Raw genomic sequence first — 13873 nt, 5'->3', positions numbered from 1 at the left:
GGGTAGTATAAAAACATTCTCTGTGATTTCTTTTTCAGCTGTGCATGCAAAGTGAGACGGGCTCTCAGTATTACAATTAATAATGATATAATTCATAAATAAACAGCAAAGATCAACGGTGGCTCAGTCTATGGCCCTGCAGGAGCAGAGTAGCTGCTTGATGGATTTATTCCCCTCTCGGCTCCGTGCCCAAGGTTTCCTGAACATTTACAACCTTGTGCCAAATTTCATTCACGCCTGACTTTTCCCCAAATAGGAAAAAAAAAAATTAAAATAAAAAGTGGCATGTTATGGCTTGCAAAGAGGAATTCTGTCGCTTAGCAGCCACCTCAGGTCTCTCGCGGCGTGATTAAATACAGACAGCCTTTGAGTAGCGGAGAGGAAAAAAAACCTCCCAAGTTGTTTTACTTAGGAAAATTCTGACTTGGCACACAACTTACAAACAAATCCTCCGTATTTGCCACGGCTTTCCCAACCTGGGGCTTAAAAATGGTTGGATTTCAACTCTGTGAGCTAGTGAACAGCAATACAGGAAGTCCTCGACCTACGGCCATAACTGAGCCCAAAACCGTTGTTAAGTGAGTTTTGCCCCATTTTATGACCTTTCCTGCCATGGTGGTTAAGTCAATCGCTGCAGGTGTTAAGTTAGTTACATGGTCGTAGCGTGAACCTGTCCCCATATTATGGTGATGATAAAATGTTAGGTAAAGCTGCAGGGCGCTCTGAGCCACAATAATTTTTAACTTTAACGGGCTTTTATTTTTCTCTCAGGGATTGATTTAATCTTTTTAATTGTTTTTAACTTTTGTATTGATTTTTCTTTTAAATATCCTGTAAACCGCCCTGAGTCCTTCGGGAAAGGGCGGTATATAAATCCAAATAACAACAACAACAACAACAACAACAACAACAACAACAACAACAATAATAATAATAATAATAATAATAATAATAATAATAATAATAATAATAATAATAATATTTCTATGGTCTGATGCACATGAGACAGGATTTGCCATTGTGGCCCAGTTCAAGTTCTTCCCAAGGACCTGGGATAAGCAGATAGGGATGTCTTAAAGGTATCACCCCAGGATGTAAGCTGTTGTTGTTGTTGTTATTGTTGTTGTTATAAACATTACTTAATTTTAATCAAATGTAACTGAAACAGTTCTGGAGGTTGGTCCATGCATTGCTTAAAGCAGAGGGGTCTGCAACCTTGACATTGTTAAGACTTGTGGACTTCAGCTCCCAGAATTCCTCAGCCAGCTGGCTGAGGAATTCTGGGAGCTGAAGTCCACAAGTCTTAAAGTCGTCAAGATTGCAGACCCCTGGCTTAAAGGTTCTGGTATTTAGACCTGGATTGTAGGAAGCTACCCTAAAAGGGGTACAGATATTTTCTCCTAAGAGATTCACAGTCGAACGACACATTCAGAAATAAGCTTGATAATTTATCCAAATTTTATTCCACACGGTTTGGCGCTTTATTTTTTGCAGGAAATTACCTTGTGGTTCAGTTAATTTGCAATCACGAAAATCTATTTTGAGTATTCCTGCAAGTTAAAATACACACTCGCTTTCTTTGTTTTTCTCTTTCTTTCTTTCTTCTTTCTTTCTTTCTTTCTTTCTTTCTTTCTTTCTTTCTTTCTTTCTTTCTTTCTTTCTTTCTTTCTTTCTTTCTTTCTTTCTTTCTTTCTTTCTTTCTTTCTTTCTTTCTTTTCTTTCTTTTTCTTTCTCTTTCTTTCTTTCCTTTTTCTCTCTCTCTCTCTCTCTCCTTCCCTCCCTCCCTCTCTCTCTTATTCTCTCTTTTGGAATTGAGACAGATTCTTTATGCCTTGCAGTCCTTTGAAAAGAAGCTAATGCATGAACACCAGATGGCACGTCTGAATTTCAAAGCACTGGACAACCTCCAGAGGGCAGCAAAGATATAGAAAGAACTCTTTGCTGGCCTCAAGTGGTTACCTGGCTCTTTGCGTCGCAAATTTGATAGCCTTAAATCAGACATGTCAAACACAAGGCCCGGGGGCCGGATCCGGCCCGCGAAGTGGTTTCATGTGGCCCCCGAAGCCATCCTGGAAACAGTGAGGGAACGGCCCCCACTGCCTTGGCCCTGGCCCAGAGACCCTCCTTCTGCCAGAGACCCTCAGATCTGTCCCACTCCAGCCCAGGCCCCCATAGGCACCCTTGATGCCAATGATGTAGAGCTGGCCATGCCCACCCAGTAGGCCATATGCACTCCAGCCACGCCCACCCAGTAGGCCACGCCCACCCTGGCCATACCCACCCGGCCCCCTGAGGGCAACCGCAATGCTGATGCGGCCCTCAATGAAATTGAGTTTGACACCCCTGCCTTAAATGAATCTATCCAATTCTTTAGGGTGTTAAGCTGACAACCTTCTCTATTTCAAGGAAAATATTCTGTTGTTTGAATATTCAGTAATGTTTTCATTGGATAAAATGATGAATAAAACACTTCATTTGAATGTTCACCGTCATCGTAGTATTTAACTAGAATGGAATCCACAAATCCTCAACAGGCTGGTTGTTCTCCCAGGCCCCAGTCTTTGTGGACACCTGATTGGTACTGTGATATGTGGTTTTCCAAGTTCATGTCTTCCTTTTATTGCTTTATAGTTTTTTTTTAATCGAAGCCACCCAGACTTTTGGGGAGTTGGATGGCCTTCAAATATATAAATACCGGTAAGTAAATAAATTCCAGTGGCTGCAGCCAGAAATGAGTGAGTTCCTCATTTGTGCTTAGCATGCTGTGTGAATACAAGTAATTGTTATTTATTGAGTATTCCAAGGCAGTGTTTCTCAACCATGGCAATGTTAAGCCATGGAAACTTCAATTCTCAGAATTCCCCTGCCAGCCATGAGGTCCACATGTCTTAAAGTTGCCAAGGTTGAAGATCACTGCCCAATGGTTAAAGAAACCACGCATTTATTGCAACGTGTATTCCAGCTCATTGAATGCAATGGGACTTTGTTCAAACAGCCATGGGTAGACTTGTAGGTAGTGCTCAACTTACAACAGTTCGTTTAGTGACCATTCAAAGTTACAGCGGCACTGAAAAAAGTGACTTATGACCGTTTTTCACACTTATGACCGTTGCAGCATCTTCCATGGTCACTTGATCAAAATTCAGACACTTGGCCACTGACTCCTATTTATGACAGTTGCAGTGTCCTGGGATCATGCGATCCCCTTTTGTGACCTTCTGACAAGCAAATTCAATGGGGAAGCCAGATTCACTTAACAACCGTGTTACTAACTGAATACCTGCAGTGATTCACTTAAGGACTGTGGCAAGAAAGGTCATAAAATGGGGCAAAATTCACTTAACAGAGGTATCACTTACTCAATTGTGTTTATTAAGTCGAGGACTACCTGTAGTTTAAACCTTATATTAAGGGACGCGGTGGCTCAGTGGGTTAGGACGCTGAGCTTGTTGATCAGATGGTCCGCAGTTTGGCGGGTTGAATCCCGAGTGCTGCATAACAGAGTGAGCGCCTGTTACTCGTCCCAGCTTCTGCCAACCTAGCAGTTCGAAAGCACGTAAAAATGCAAGTAGAAAAATAGGGACCACTACGGTGGGAAGGTAACAGCGTTCCGTGCGCCGGCCACATGACCACGGAGACGTCCTCGGACAAGCGCTGGCTCTTCGGCTTTGAAACGGAGATGAGCACCGGCCCCTAGAGTCGGAAACGACTAGCACGCATGTGCAGGGGAACCTTTACCTTTACCTAAACCTTATATTAAACCAGGGGTCTTCAAACTTGGCCCTTTTATGACTTGTGGACTTCAACTCCCAGAATTCCTCAGCCAGTCCACAAGTCATAAAAGGGCCAAGTTTGAAGACCCCTGCATTAAACACTTGCTTGTAGCTGCATTTCCTGCATAATAACCTCAGAATTCAGAAAAGGCTGCCTTTAACTCTGTTAACCAGAATTTCGCTTCCCCCCCCCCCCATTAAGATTTATTCTCTTGAAGTAAAATAGGAGGTGCTTAGCTACTAAGCTGTCAAGGGCTAGATTGCTATTTTCATCTTTTGCTTAAAACTGTTTTCCCTCCATAACATCCCTGCACGGCAACTGAAATTTTAATGACTGTTATGTTGTAATTAAGTTCATTGTTTTTTTTATGGTTTATACCAATACAACATGAGGATTTATAGGTTTATTAAAGACTTGGAAAATTAAAAGAGGCAATGCCACGGGTGGGAACTATTAGTGATAGAAGTCTAGATGCTGCTATATCAAGCCCCAGAAAATGCAAGATGACAGATGAATTGCGTTCCAATTAATTCTTGCTGTTGCTAAATTCACACACTGAATTAAGCCGTTTGTTTGGCGTGAACGTGTTATGAAGCCAGCAACTGCGGTTTGTCCAACCAACTATCCTTAAAGTTCATTATATGATGTACCGCTATTATAGTCAAATAAATTGTGCATTTCAAAATACCTATCCAAAAAGAACAATTAAAAGATTAAAAAATATGGAAATTTGGAGCCAGTTTGGTGTAGTGGTTAAAAGGTATCAGGTAGATACTAGGACAGGGCTTTTCAACCTTTTCACCCATTGTACCACTTTTAGGATATGGCAACATCCGAGTACCACCAGTCGCCTAGCAAGGTGTCAAAAACTTGATGACCAAAAAAAAAAAAAGGAAAAAAAGTGACGAAGTACAGGTAGTCCTCGACTTACAACAGTTCGTCGAGGACTACCTGTACTTCATCACTTTTTTCCTTTTTTTCTTTTTGTTCGAAGTGACAATGGCACTGAAAAAAGTGCCCCCCAAGCCACAGCCGAGCAGGACACCTGCATGCTTGCCCGGTGGCGCTCTTCCTCCTGTCCGAGGTTTTCATTGTTGTGAGCATTTCTGTTGAGGATTGGCAGCGGGGGTGGAGTGGGGGGGTGTTTGGTTTTTATTCCCCCCGTCTGCTGGGTGGTTGCAGCAGGTTTTGGTCACTTCCCATGACCCTGGGACACTGTGACCATCCTAAATATGAATCAGTTGCCAAGCATCTGAATGTAAATCACAAGACCCTGGAGATGCTGCAACATTCCAGCTAATCGGCGCTTCTTCTGGGCTCAGCAGACGTGCCAGGATTAGCGCGGAGCTCCAGCTGGAGTCTGGCGCTGATCCTGGCGCTTCCGCTGAGCCCTGACAGCCCTGCAGCTCCAGCCGTCTCTCGCTCAGGCTTGTGCGGTGCTGCCACCGGTTCAGCTCATTCCCCTCCCCGGCTACCACTTTTCTAGGATGGTCGCGTACCACCCGCCAGGTGCCAATGTGCCACAGGTGGTACCCGTACCACTGGTTGAAAAGCCCTGTACTAGGAGACTGTGAATTCTAATCCTGCTTTAGGCTTGAAAGCTGGCTGGGTGACTTTGGGCCAATCGTTCCATCCCAGCCCAACTAACCTCATAGGATTGTTGTGGGAATAATAGGAGAAGGGAGTATTAGGTATGTATGCCATGTTGATAAATATCAGTGTCACCATACTACAAAAAAGATGTTGAGACTTTGGGAAAAGTGCAGAGAAGAGCAAATAAGATGATCAAAGGCTGGGAGACAAAAACATATGAAGAACAGTTGGAGGACTTGGGTTTAGCTAATCTAAAAAAAAAAAAGAAGACGAAGAAATAGGGGTGAAATGATAGCAGCATTCTGGTATTTGAGGGGCTGCCACAAAGAAATGGGGGTCAAACTATTCCCCAAAGCACCAGAGGGCAGGGCAAGAAACAATGGTTACAAACTGACCAAAGAGAGAAGCAACCTGGAATTAAGTTAATTAACAGTGAGGACAATTAACCAGTGGAACGGCTTGCCTCCAGAAATCGTGGGCGCTCCATCACTGGAGTTTATTAAGAAGAGACTGGACAGTCACTTCTCTGAAATGGTATATAGGTTCTCCTGCTTGAGCAGAGGGCTCGACTAGAAGACCTCCAAGGTCCCTTCCAGCTCTCTTCTATTCTTCATCTATAATCAAGTGAAATTAAGCAGAGTTTTGCCACTGTCCCCTTCCAAAAGACAAGAAAAATGATAAAACTGGCTGGGGAATTTGAGGAGTTGAAACCTACACGCATCCAAAAGTTGAGAAGCATTGCAGTAATCTGATTCTGCGTGTGGAGCACATTGTGCAAGGATGATTTGATTGGATGTGCTCATTGGGTGAGCAAGAGACACCATGTGCATCATGCTGTTCTTCCACAATTTGCAATATTTGAGCTATGACATCATCATCACATACCCACACACACCAATATTGTCATTTGTCCCGATTCTGGTGATCTGGATTCAAATTTTAGATCCGCTGTCAGATACTGCCTTTCAGTCTGAGCTAAGGCTGAGATCTGTGGATCTGCTGACAATAACAACCAGTTTAGTATGTTCAAGGAGAGATCTCATGGGCACACCAGCCTGCCAGCATCTCTAGATAGGTGGACTTCAGCTCCCAGAATTCTCTGCCCTGGACATGCCAGGTATGGACTTCTGGGAATCCAAGTCCATATCTCTGCAGGTCTGTAGGTCTCCCAATCTGGAAAGGCAGACAAAAACGTAACGTGGTTTATTTGAACCTGTCAGCCATTTAGTTTTCGAAAACATGGTTTAGAGCTGGGCTTGTTGCATCAACCCTGTTCATTGTGGCTTATTCAGGGAAGGGGAGTAAATCATGGTTTGCCATCACACAAGCCACTGAAAGTGATTCCTGACCTGCAAATGGTACAGGAGCAGTAGTAGAGCTGGGCATGAGCTAGATTAGCACCCGTTCCCTCCCGGCCTGAGCTACCTCACAGGGTTGTTGTTGGAAAACCCAGTTGGACAGCTTTTGCAAAATGAGGGGTGGGGTGGGGGGGCTCATCGTAAGCTTTGGCTTTGCACTACGATTGCAGGTGGCGGGGGAAGGGGAGGACCTGAGGTCAACTCCAGCACTTTTAGAGTAGAACAGAGAATAGAGCTGGAAGGGACCTCGGAGATCTTCTAGTCCAGCCCCCTGCTCAAGCAGGAGAACCTATACCGTCTCAGACAGGTGACTGTCCAGTCTCCTCTTAAAAATCTCCAGTGATGGAGCGCCCATGATTTCTGGAGGCAAAGCTGTTCCACTGATCAATTGTCCTCACTGTCAGGAAGTTTCTCCTTAATTCCAGGTTGCTTCTCACTTTGATGAGCTTCCAACCATTGTTTCTCGTCCTGCCCTGTGGTGATGATAACTTTATTGTCACTTTGAATGTACACCGATCGGCATACATCAAAATGAAATTTCGTTGCATACAGCTCTCAAAGGGTCACCACCTCCGATATATACTCCTTGTTCGGGGCCCGCTCAAATTTCACATTGTCCATTTTAGTCTCTAGGGAGTGAACGATGGCACACAGGACAGATGGAAATGGGGCTCCCTGTGGATTAGCCCTCAAATTCACGTGTATTCCGACAACCTCGCCTTCTTTCCTTTTTCTGATCCTGACTCTTCCACCTTTGCCTTAAAGAGGCCTTGCTTCTTTTCGCCCCTGGAGCACGCTGCTGCTGCCGCCACCAACTCCTCCAAAAGCCTCTCTCTCTTCCTCTGGGCCTGCCGACATCCAGTTCCTTCACTTCCAACCATTGTTTCTCGTCCTGCCCTCTGGTGAACAAAGTGACCCCCCTCTTTTTCGTGGCAGCCCCTCAAATGCTGTTAACACTGCTATCACATCTCCCCTATTTCTTCTTTTCTCTAGCCCTAGCCCAGGGATAGGCAACCTCGGCTCTTTTATGACTCATGGACTTCAACTCCCAGAATTCCTGAGTCAGCATTGTTGTTGTTGTTGTTAGCTGCGAAGTCGTGTCCGACCCATCGCGACCCTATGGACAACATTCCTCCAGGCCTTCCTGTCCTCTACCATCTTCTGGAGTCCATTTAAGCTCACGCCTACTGCTTCAGTGACTCCATCCAGCCACCTCCTTCTCTGTCGTCCCCTTCTTCTATTGCCCTCGATCTTTCCCAGCATTAGGCTCTTCTCCAGTGAGTCCTTCCTTCTCATCAGGTGGCCAAAGTATTTGAGTTTTAGCTTCAGGATCTGGCCTTCTAAAGAGCAGTCAGGATTGATCTCCTCTAGGACTGACCGGTTTGATCGCCTTGCAGTCCAAGGGACTCGCAGGAGTCTTCTCCAGCACCATAGTTCAAAGGCCTCAATTCTTTGGCGCTCAGCCTTTCTTATGCTCCAACTGTCACAGCCATACATTGCAACTGGGAAGACCATAGCCTTGACTATACGCACTTTTGTTGACAGGGTGATGTCTCTGCTTTTTAGTGTGCTGTCTAGATTTGCCATGGCTTTCCTCCCGAGGAGCAAGCGTCTTTTAATTTCTTGGCTACAGTCCCCATCTGCAGTGATCTTGGAGCCCAGGAAAATAAAATCTGTCACTACCTCCATTTCTTCCCCATCTATTTGCCAGGAATTGAGAGGGCCAGATGCCATGATCTTGGTTTTCTTAATGTTAAGTTTCAACCCAACTTTTGCACTCTCCTTCTTCACCCGCAACAAGAGGCTCTTTAGTTCTTCTTCACTTTCTGCCATAGCTGACTCAGGAATTCTGGGAGCATAGCTGACTCAGGAATTCTGGGAGTTGAAGTCCATGAGTCATAAAAGAGCCGAGGATGCCTACCCCTGCCCTAGCCAAACCCAAGTCCCGCAGCCGTTCTTCGTACGTTTTGCTCTCCAGGTTTTGGATCATCTTAGTTGCTCTCCTCTGAATTTTTTTTTTCTTTTCCTGAACTCTCAACATCTTGTTTCGTAGTACGGCGAGCCACCTTGGCTGCGGTATGCCAGGTGTGGCCTTCCTAGGGTTTTTATAAAGCGGCGCTAACGCTCGTACCCTTCACCGTGACTTCTTCAGGGAAGTCGCGGACCCTCGGCCTACCTCGCGGGGCTGTTGTAGGCGAAGGAGGGAGGGAAGGGGGGAGAGCTGGGACGCCGCGGAACGCTCCTTCGGCGCGAAAGACCGGGGGGCGGGGCGGGGCGAGGAGGGGCGGGGCGAGGAGAAAGAGGAGGAGGAGGAGGAGAAGAAAGGAGGAGGAGCCTCTGCTCCCCTCGCGCCGCGCGTCCCGCCCCCCCCTCCCCCTCCCCGCTTCTCGCAGCCATTTTCGCTTGGCTCGTGGGCGCGCGCCAGCCGGGCGGCCGCGCCGTCTCCCAGCGTGCAGCGCGCCGGGAGGAGCGGGGGGAGGGGGGTGGAGTGGGAGCGAGAGGCTGAGGGAAGCAGCGGCTGAGGCGAGGGAAGCGGCCGCCGGGCGGGACGGCGGGAGCGCCGGCTGAGGAGGCGGAGGCTGCTGCTGGGCATCCCTGAGGGGGGCGCGTCTCCCTCGCCTCGTCCGTCCGTCCCTCCTTCTCGGCCGCCGCCGCCGCCTCGCGCGCCCAGCTGCACCGGTGAGCGAGGGAGGGAGAGAGGGAGGGCGCCTGAGGGGAAAAGCGGGCTGGGAGGGAGGCGGCTGCGCCTTATGGGTCCGCCGGCCGCAGGGGCCTCTCGGTAAGCCGGGCGGGGTCCCCGCCTGCGCTTCGGGGAGGGGGGGTTTGAATGGGGGGGGGGTCGGGCCGCCCCTTCCCGGCGGGCTCCCTCGGGCTGCTCGGCCCCGCCGCCCGGGAAAGAGGCCGGCGGCGGAAATGCGGCTCTCCGGAGCGGCGGACCCTCCGGCCGGGCAGGGTCGGCGCAGGCCCGGCTGCGGCCGGCCGGCGTCCCTGGGCGCTCGGGGAGACGGAGCGGAAGCGGCGGCGGTTTCTGCGGGCGGCGGTTTCTGCCTCCCCGCGGAGGAGAGAGAGAGAGACTCTCCGCTTTCTCGGGAAGAGGCGTCCGGGGACGGCGGTGCCTTGTCGGGCGAAATCAGACGCCCCCCCGCTTTTGGCTTTGCCTCCTCCGGGGCTGATCCGCGGGGACGAGGACGAGGCGAGGGATCCGAGAGACCCGGCTTGAAACTTCGCCTCGACTCCCTCTCCTGCCGCCTTGGCTTGCCCGCGGTTAGTGAACGTCTCTCTCTGGCCCTGCCTGGCCTTGGGTTCGTTTGCAGGGTTGCGGATCGCTGGGATTGCCTAGGGCAGGGGTCGGCAACCTCGGCTCTTTTATGACTCGTGGACTTCAACTCCCAGAATTCCTGAGCCAGCTATGCTGGCTCAGGAATTCTGGGAGTTGAAGTCCACGAGTCATAAAAGAGCCGAGGTTGCCGACCCCTGGCCTAGGGGAAGGCTACCTGCCCTTCCCTTCCCTTCCCGGCCCTTTTCCCCCCATAGGCTCCGTGGCACACGGCAGGGGTAGTCCTCGACTTACGACCGCAACTGAGCCCAGCGTTTCTGTTGCTGAGTGAGAGACGCTTGTTGGAGTGAGTTTTTGCCCCCTTTTCACCACTTTCCTTGCCACGGTTCTGAAGGGAATCCTGGCAGCTGTCGAGTTTAATAACCCCATTGTCAAGCGAATCTGGCGCTTTCCCCATTGACGGGGCTTGTCAGAAGGGTCGCAAAAGGGGATCATGTGAGAGATACAGAGAAAGAGACAGACAGACAGACAGACAGACACACACACACACACACTGGACACTGTGACCATCATGAACAGGGGTCTTTCTTCACACTGGGCCCTTGGCCTGGCTGAGGAATTCTGGGAGTTGAAGTCCACAAGTCACAAAAGGGCCAGGTTTGAAGAGCCCTGGTCATGAATGTGAACCAGTTGCCAAGCGGCCAGATTTCGATCCTGTGACCGTGCAACAGTTGCAAGTGTGAAAAATGGTCCTAAGTCCCTTTTTTTCAGTGCAGTAGCTTTGAACAGTCACTAAATGAACTGTTGTAAGTTGAGGGCTACCTGTACACACACCTGATATAGATGCTGGGCTCTTTTGCGGTTGGTGTCAGATCTGAGTCCAGATAACGCTCTGTAGTAAAAATGCTATCGGGTGCAATTTTGGAGTGCGATGTTTGTTGGTTGATGAACATCTGTACTGCAAACTTTCCAATCCCCTTTCCCACCCTGAATCCCACATCTGGAAGTAGTTTAGATTTTCTTTCCCCTAACAACATCCTTAAACAATAACCAGTATATACACGGCATGATTAAATTTATAAATAGATTATTTAAGCTCACAAAAGAAAGGAAGGTAATATTAATTTGCTCAGTCGTGTTGTCTGGCAAATCTCATTCTAGTTATGACAAAAGATGAATGATTGCTTCCTTGCCCTTTTTTAATCCTCTTCCCTCGGGTCAATTTATTCGGCTTGTCACAACTGCTTTCGTTTTTGCTGTAGGCCTGATACTAGAACTTTTGGCTTAAATCTTAATGGTGCTGGGTCTATATATAACTAGCAAGACAACACTTGTTTCCATTGTGTACCTCTAATATAGCTGTTTGTATATTCAGGGTCCTGTGATGGAAACCATTAGGTGTGATTCTGTGTCTCTGCAATTCTTACAACTTGTTTTTATGCAGCAGCGTCTCCTCCATTTTTCTCAACATTCAAGGCAACCTACACCTTTGCAAGGAGTTAACAGATGCCAACTACAATTGGATTTAAAAAGCCCTAGCCATCATTTATATAAAGCAGACTGTCAGTGAATAAAGGTTAAGAGAGGACACAGATGTCCTCCATTCCCCCAGAAGTGCTCCAAGTGCCAGACAGTATTAGGCATTTAATGAACTGAATGGGGAATTGGTGACCCATGCTGCTTTCTGTGTTGATATGGGCAACAACTGCACCTGCTAAAATTCCCTTCTCTGCACCACAACTAATTAAGTATTTAAGGGCTTTTGTTCTTGATTGTACCTGGTTACCTTAGTCCAGTGGTGATGAAATCATATCCTGTTTTCAAGGAAATGGCCTGGTATTAAGAGCCAATTTTAATCATTTTAAACCAGAAGAGACTAAATCTTTGTGTCTTCTAAGGATAGCCCTTTTAATCATAAGTGGTAATCCTTTGCTATTTTTGTTTTGATAGACAAGTTGGGGATTTTCTGAATGTCACTTATTAAGGGAATGCTTTGCACACATTTTAAAATTATTGTAGCTAGATTAGCATATTTTTAAATGTTAACCTAAAGTTATACCGAGTGCTGGCAGAGTTTACTGATGAAGAAATATGAACTTGTAAGAAGCCAATTTGGATAATGATTTAACTTCCTAGAAAGGTATTGTTTGGACTGGGATATCCTGTGGTTATTTGAACATAGGATCTCTTGCCCTGCGTATAATCAACTAGAGATTAGGTCAGTTTGTACATAACAGGAAGCCATGGATTCCTGCTCTGTGAGGGAGTTGTGGTTAATATTGTAGCTCCATCTTTCCTTTTCCTTCTGTTTTGCATGCCAGGGAAGGAAATGCGAAACTTGCAATTTCAAATAAATCATGTTTTCTATGAAAACCAAAATGCAGAAATTATGGTTTGTTTAAACTAGTTTCTTAGTCTGGTTTGTTTACTGAGTTTTTTACCCAGCCACAGAGCTCTTTTTAGTTTTGGCATAATAGTGCAACGTGATGTTGGAAGCTGGAAAAACTTGTTTTCTCGACTTCTTCTGATTCTTGGAAAGGAAAGGTGTGAGACTGGGGTTTATTATGTCTGGACTGGATCACTGCAATAAAACAGAATGACAGAATGTCAGGATTGGGCATTACTTTTGAGCTTATAAGACCAAGGATTGTTTCCACATCCCACAGAAAGATGAGTTTTTAAAAGTAAAGATGTTTGAGCTGAGCCTGATGACGTCACACACAGATTCATGCAGTTTTTCTTGCAGTATGGAAATTGTCTGGCATTGTCTTCATAAATGGTTTGGGGATTTATTTTTGGGTGTGTGTGTGTGTCTTCTTAATCTAGTCTGCAGCTTTGGCATTTCTGATAGTTTCCCATCCAAGTATTAATTTGGTCTAACTCTGCTTAACTTGTAAGTCAAAGCAAGTTGACCAGATGCTATTGCCTATAGTTAAAGGTAAAGGTTCCCCCGCACATGCGTGCTAGTCGTTTCCGACTCTAGGGGCCGGTGCTCATCTCCGTTTCAAAGCCGAAGAGCCAGCGCTTGTCCGAGGACGTCTCCGTGGTCATGTGGCCGGCATGACTAGACGCCAAAGGTGCACGGAACGCTGTTACCTTCCCACCATAGTGGTCCCTATTTTTCTACTTGCATTTTTACGTGCTTTCGAACTGCTAGGTTGGCAGAAGTGCCTATAGTTACGCGCACACAATCAGGAGAGAGAATACCGTACTTTAATGTGGCCTAGCGTGGCCCCTCTCATAATTGCATACCATATCTTTCTAGTGTGGAGGCTGTAGGGGTAAGGATTTTTCTAGTTTTGACCAGGTAGCGGAGGGCTTTCTTACATTATCATTTCTTTTGTACCCACCTAAATAACTGTCCCTTTCCCAAGTGATTGGGAAGATTAATTTATAGCCTTGCTTTTATTTTTTGAAAGCGAATCCAAAACCACTCTTACATTCTACAAATGCTACTTTTTCTTCTCTTAATGAAAAGTATTTTATTATCAAATGCCTGTGCAGAAGTTAATTGTATTTTTGCAGAAGCAATTACTGAACTGAATAACTTTGCCAGTGCGTTTTAATTATCAGAAGGCAACAATTTAAGTTCTGTTGTCATTGCTCAGTCTGTCTGTTCTTAGTAGACTTTCGAGACACAATCTATTAAGTCCAGTTCTGAATGCGTAGAGAATTTGCTTCTTTTATCCTTCAGATGAGCAGCTTTCATTTTAAGACATTCTGAGTTCTTCACTCTTCTCCTTTTTGTACTTTTTTTTCTTTGGACTTTTTTGATTTAGTTTTTCAAAAAATACTTTTCAGTATTTAATTTTTTGATGCTCTTTTAGTCACTCAAGTGTACATTAACAATAGTTAGTTTTTCAGGGGAAAC

General features: G+C 46.5%; 1 protein-coding gene across 2 annotated transcripts in view; it reads left to right on the top strand.

The window, feature by feature from the left end:
• Positions 1 to 9204: 9204 nt before the first annotated feature.
• Positions 9205 to 13873, top strand: part of PTK2 (protein tyrosine kinase 2) — a 265648-nt gene continuing 260979 nt past the window's right edge. The window contains exon 1 of one of the 2 annotated variants that reach the window (XM_081323023.1): positions 9205 to 9404. The gene's annotated coding sequence lies outside the window, so the exon portion shown is untranslated. The remainder of the gene's footprint in view (positions 9405 to 13873) is intronic. The other variant, XM_081323024.1, reaches the window with a different exon arrangement.

This window comes from Vipera berus (assembly GCF_964194415.1).
Source record: "Vipera berus genome assembly, chromosome: 3".
NCBI classification, from domain to species: Eukaryota; Metazoa; Chordata; class Lepidosauria; order Squamata; family Viperidae; genus Vipera; species Vipera berus.
The sequence above is the reverse complement of the archived record's forward strand: the minus strand, read 5'-3'. Positions and strand labels throughout refer to the sequence as shown.